This window comes from Balaenoptera acutorostrata, chromosome 9 (assembly GCF_949987535.1).
Source record: "Balaenoptera acutorostrata chromosome 9, mBalAcu1.1, whole genome shotgun sequence".
Taxonomy (NCBI): Eukaryota; Metazoa; Chordata; class Mammalia; order Artiodactyla; family Balaenopteridae; genus Balaenoptera; species Balaenoptera acutorostrata.
In genome coordinates this window covers 103,033,797-103,039,851 of record NC_080072.1, presented here as the reverse complement: position 1 = coordinate 103,039,851, position 6,055 = coordinate 103,033,797, and the positions used below count along the sequence as shown (strand labels likewise).

General features: G+C 44.9%; 1 pseudogene; it reads right to left on the bottom strand.

Annotated features, from left to right (window-relative positions):
• Positions 1-304: 304 nt before the first annotated feature.
• On the bottom strand, positions 305-1,424 carry LOC103009504 (cdc42 effector protein 3-like; annotated as a pseudogene).
• Between the last annotated feature and the right edge of the window lie 4,631 nt (positions 1,425-6,055).

Sequence of the window (6,055 nt, the reverse complement as noted above, 5' to 3'; positions counted from 1 at the left end):
GTCTTACCAACATGTAGCTGACAGTCAAAATTTTGCAATATATATATAATATATAGGGATATCTAAGAGCTACAAGCAAATCCCCGAAACCCATAAAGTTGTTCAAATGTGAAAACAGAGAAAAGTTTTAACACTGAAGAATTTGATATGGTGAGCCCAAACAATATAATATAGAAAACAGTCTAGAAAAAAGGCGTGGATGTTAAATAAATTTTGACTTCCTCGTGCTCAGAAAATGCGAGTACTGTAAAGGTCCTTAAAGTGACCGGCACAGCCCTTCATAAGCAGCGCCAGTCCTGGCCAAGCCAGGTTTCTTACATGTCTGAAGGTCTGAAAACAAAAAATGTGAGCTGTACATCAGCAATGCTCACCGAAAATGGGTTCTGACTCACTTGCTCTCTTTGCCAGGATAGGTTTTTTTGTTTCTTTCACTGTTTTTGCAAACAGAGCCTACCAGGTAAAAAAATATTCTGTAGGAACGTCATTTTAGAAAACCCATCACATGACAGCAAGTATAGCCAGCGAAGCTCTTCTCTTTGACTGTGGTTAGTTTTGTTTTGTTCTGTTTTTTGATACCTTTTATCCCAAAGGAAAAGAGCCCGCGGTGTCCTGTTACTTACTTCTATCCATGACATTCAGCACCTCATCCAGAAATGAGGGCCCAAGATCGAGCTGCAGGGAGAGGAGGGAACCCGTGAGATCAGAGAGGGACTCCTCTGATTTAGTCTTTTCCTTGACGAGCTCGCACGGGGCGGAATGGTCAAACATGTCCTCGGCCGCCCGGTCGGGTACTGTTCGGAGAGGCTGCAGGAGTCGCTGCCCCTGCCCTGGCCGGACTGGGATGCGGACCCGCTGGACCCCCACGAGATGTCCCCCTGGTGGACCGTCCCGTTCTCCAACAGGCCGCTTTCCTCCGGAGCCTTCTCCTCCAAGACCGGCTCACAGCTAAGCCGGGGCAGCCTTCCCCGCCCTAAGGACTCCTGTTTGCAACTGAATGTCACCGGTGACAACAAGGGCAACATGAGTGCTTGGGACCCTCCGATGGTTGGGAGGGAGATGGCGTTTTTGAGCACCTGGGAGGGCATTTCTGTGAACATAGAGTCAGAGGTACTGTTGGCCCGGAAGAACTCGTTATGCCCAGGGAACTGGCCCGTGCGTGCTTTCTCCTGGTTTCCAGGTAGAAGCTCATTTCCTTGAAGAAAGGAAATGTCTCCAAAGATGTCGTGCTGGCCCTCTTTGCCGATGTGAATGGTGTGGCGGAGGTCTCCAAGGGGAGGGCTGATCATATCCGGAGACAGGATGTCCCTCAGTTTAAATTTCTTTCCTTTCTTGTTATTGGCAGCTTTCAGGTAAATTGGGATCTTGGCTGGCATTTTGGAGTTTGAGGATGTCGATTTTGCAAAAGGGAAAAAGGGCCACTTTCTTCACAGATGTTATAGGTTTCCCAACATCCTTGATAGGAGCGGTCACATCATTTTTCTCAAGTAGCTTCAGAAGTGGCTCTGAAACGAGATGGAGGTCTAAGAGGCCTTCCTGGACTTACAGCCAAGCAGGGGTTTCTGGAGAGCCGGTTACATCGGCCAGTCCCTTCCACAGCATGGAGAAACCAGCGGTGCCAAGGATCCCAGCCGCTGACCCCGGGGCCGGGCGCCCGGCACCGACAGTCCCCGAAGGCGCACGCAGTCCCTGCCCGCCACGTGCAGATCCAGCCGGGCCAGCCGGCGCGGCGCCTACTCACAGCATTATGCGCTCCGAGACGGCGTGAAGGCGCCCAAGGCCGGGGTCTCCGGACTCCTATACGTATATTCTTTTTCAGATTTTTTTCCATTATAGGTTGTTACAAGATATTAAGTATAGTTCCCTGTGCTATACAGTAGGTCCTTGCTGTTTATCTGTTTTATATATAATAGTGTGTATATGTTAATCCCAAACTCCTAATTTAGAGAGATTCAATTTTTTTTTAATTTTATTTTATATATTTTTTATACAGCAGGTTCTTATTAGTTATCTATTTTATACATATTAGTGTATATATGTCAATCCCAATCTCCCAATTCATCCCACCACCACCACCCCCTCTGCTGCTTTCCCCCCCTTGGTGTCCATACATTTGTTCTCTACATCTGTGTCTCTATTTCTGCCCTGCAAACTGGTTCATCTGCACCATTTTTCTAGATTCCACATATATGCATTAATATACAGTATTTGTTTTTAGAGAGATTCAATTTTTGAAACAACAAAAATTAATTGGTCACCTTCAATGGTCCCTTCAGTAGTTCAGGGAATTAATTCGTTATCTTGAAAACTAGCAAATAAATGAAACAGTCAACATTTATTGGTTTTTTTTTCCCCTATATCAACTACAACACTAGATAATCAAATCCTTGCCAAGGGGAAGCACCTCCTTTTTAAAGTATTCCAAAAATACATAAAAAATAAATGATGGGACATCACCATTTTGCAACATCTGATGAACTGACGAATCTAGACAACGAGCATCAATGATCACTAAGGTCAATAAAAGAGAGACAGATGTTATGTGCTTCCCACCCATGAACTTGCTGAAAAGATCTACTCAGATCAAACCTAATCAGGTCAAACTTCTGGGTCCAGCAAGAAATTTGCAGGCAAAAAAGTGGACAGAGAACTGTTGAACTGCATTGTGAGTGTGCAGGCAGCACAACCCAGACTGCGAGAAACTCCACAGGCCATGTGCCCCGAGTTCCTCAGAAAATAAAGTGTAAGGAAAAGAAACTGATGAAAAGTGAACCTGGAGAGGAACAGGGACTCAGAAGACATGTCGACTTTTTAAAATGGAAAAGACTACACTAGCATGTCGAGAGAGTTGTGGTCAAATGATAAAACTAAAAGGAAACACCAGAAAATTATGACAACAGGAGTCAGCAGGGCTATTACTTTCAGGGCGGGGAGAGTCTATGGTTGGATCAGGAGACAGAACTGAGGTTGGTGATGGAGTTCTGTTGCTTGGCTGTCCTCCCCTGCATTTGTATTTTAATTCATAATAAGGCGATTGTTTAAAATGAGAGAGTAGAAAAATCACCTTTACTTCCTGACAGAGCTAGAAGGCTTGGTTCTGGAATTCTAAATCTGGAAAGTGCCAGGTGTTGCGATGACGAGGTTGGTTGTGGGACCGCTAAGCGGCAGGAGGTTGGGGGGCAGGAAGGCCAAGGATGTTCTGGCTGCAGAGCTGCGGAGACTTGGCCTTGACTCCTGACTGCCACTTCCTGGCTGGGACACCAGAAAACTCAGCTAACCCCTCTCATCTCATTTTCCTCATCTACTAAGTAGAGATAACAGTTCTTGCCTTGTCATTGTGACAATCACATGAGGTAACTCATTAGAGTTCATAGTGCAGAATCTGGCACACAGTAAGTACTCAATACGATCATCCTATTATTATTATTATTACTAGTACTACTACTACTATTGTTATTATCTATCTGATTATTAGGATGCCCCTAACGTGGATAGAAGTAAACCAGAAGGTGGATGTCTCCTTCAAAAAGGGAATACGAGAACATGGCCCCTTTGGGACACTAGTGACCGGGGCGGTTGTAGAAGGTGCAGCTTCACAAGCCTTCCGCTGGCTCTCCCCAGTGTGACGTGTCCCCACTGGACATGCTCCCTACTTGGTCCACTCATCCTCCTCCCCATTAAGCACTCAACCAGGCTTCCACTCAAAGTCACTCTCATCAGAAGCCACGCTCCTCAGTCTGACGGCTTCCTGTTCTTGGTTCTTCTGCTTGCTCTCCGGGGGGTGCGGAAACCTCAGGGCACCACTCACCGCGTCCACTGGTCACTGGAGCCACTCTGTGTGAGGAAGCCTCCGGGACAAGCAAACACCGTGAGAGGCAGGAGAGCCTGGTGGCTAAGGGCATGAGCTCTGCACAGGGCTGATGACCCACACGCGCCCCCGGATTACCTTAAAGATGAAGTTCTGAGTGGGGACACACAGCCTTTGGAATCGGGAGCACCAGACCCTTGTCAGGAATTGCTGTGATGCCTCTGGCATCAGAATGGCCACATGTCTTCTGCTCTCCTTACTTTAACTTCTTGGGCCAGGAAAGCAACAGACTCCTGTGCCATTTGGGGCTAAGCTTAGTCAGTCTTCCTTCAAGTTATTATTCAGACAATTTCCTCTTATCTGTGAGACCGTGGGCAAGTTATTTAACCTCACTGTGCCCTCATTTCTTCATCTATAAAATCTACGTAAGAGAATCTGCTTCATACGGTTGTCATGGAGATTAACTGAATTAAAAAAGACAAATTGCTTTAAACAATGCCTGGCACGTTGTCCGTTAAAAAAAGGCTCCGTTTCACAGTTTTCTGGATTCAAGTACTAGCTCTTTCCCTTATTAGTTCAATGACACCGGAGAAGTTGCCTCGCTTCTCTACGTCTCTGCTTGTTCACCTATCAAATGGGGATAATAATAGTGCCATGCTTGCTGGATTGGCGTGAATATGAAATAGATAATGCAAAAAAGATCCTGGCTTACACAAAATATTTAATAAACATTAGATATTATTATCCCTATAATACCAGATAATAAGCAAAGTTTTGTTTTTTCCTCGCTATCCAAAGAGAGCAAAATGCACAAAATACCCCAACAAGATACTGGGTAGAGATCCTCCAAAGCAAAGTCCTCATCTCCAGGCACGGAGATATTCTCGCAGACCACAAAGTGGCACCGCTGGGATCAAGGATAGGCAGGTCTCTCAGGATCCATCACATCTTGGGGGACAGCAGAGCAGTGAGACACATGGTGTGGCACCTCTAAGCCACAGGAAAAGGGGATAGATAAAGGGGAACCAGCAAGCAGATTTTTCCATGGAAGGATGGTGAGTAAAGGGAGGAGGAAGGCATGGCAAAGAGGAGAAAGGCTTCCTTTCCACCATATGAGGTGCATTCATCAACCCAGCCTCATTGTTCCAAAGAACGACCAAGACATTATTACTGAGAAACAACAACTAGAGCCTACTGGGGTAACAGGATTCTCAGAGTCTTGATCTCTAGTTGCCTTTTTGTTCTGATACTTCATTTGATTCTCTCAACAGTTCAGCAGGACAGAAAAAAATATGAACGGGAAACCCTATTTCACAGTTGGACTGCAGACAGAAGAGAGAGAGAAACGTTTCCAAGGTCATGAACAACTCGGGTCTCTTCACCGGCTACCCAGCGCTCTCTGGCTGAGCACAAGTGTTCTCATACTGGGCTACTCGTTGGAACCACCTGAGAAGCTCTGAAAAGTACTGGTACCCGGGTCTCCCTGATGGAGATTCTGATAAATTTGGTTGGATGTATTTGGTCTGGACATTGGGATTTCTAGACACTCCTCATTCAGTTCTAATGCACAGCCAAGGTTGAAAATTACTACTTGAACATATTTGATTTCGTGGGTAATAAGTTAAATCCACACTTCACCCAGGGCAGCTCTGATATCTCCTTTGTCCTTTTGCGTAAGGCAGGCAGATAGGGAAAAGAAACAATGTAAAAATTAATTCCTTCCTTGAAAAATGAATCCAGGCATCTTTTGGTTATATACCAAGAGGGGTGGTGTATCTGAAAACTTCAAAGGACGGAAGGGTCCACTGTTTCCCTCTATACATTTCCAAAATTTTACTACTTAATTTCATTTGTGTTTCAGCTGAAAAAGAAAACCACTTTTAATAGAATAGCTCTTCCTTAGTATGAAAATCAAGATTATCTTTCCAGAAACTTTCTTTTCCAGAACCTGTTTGATTTCAATAAACTAAAATTTATTAAGGATCTACAATGTTCAATGGCTCATGCAACATTTATTGAGATTTTGCTAAATGAGTGTGACATAGTTCTACACTCAAGGGATTATAAACTTGTAGGGGGGACAGGAAAGGTACACAGATAACTACCAGCAGAAAGTTATGCCCAGTGCATGGACGTAATTAGGACAGTGTTTATCACACATAAGGTGCTCAGCCATTATATGGGAAAAGAAGAACAGGAGGGGTGGTGGGAGGAATTGGGAGATTGGGATTCACATATATACACTATTGA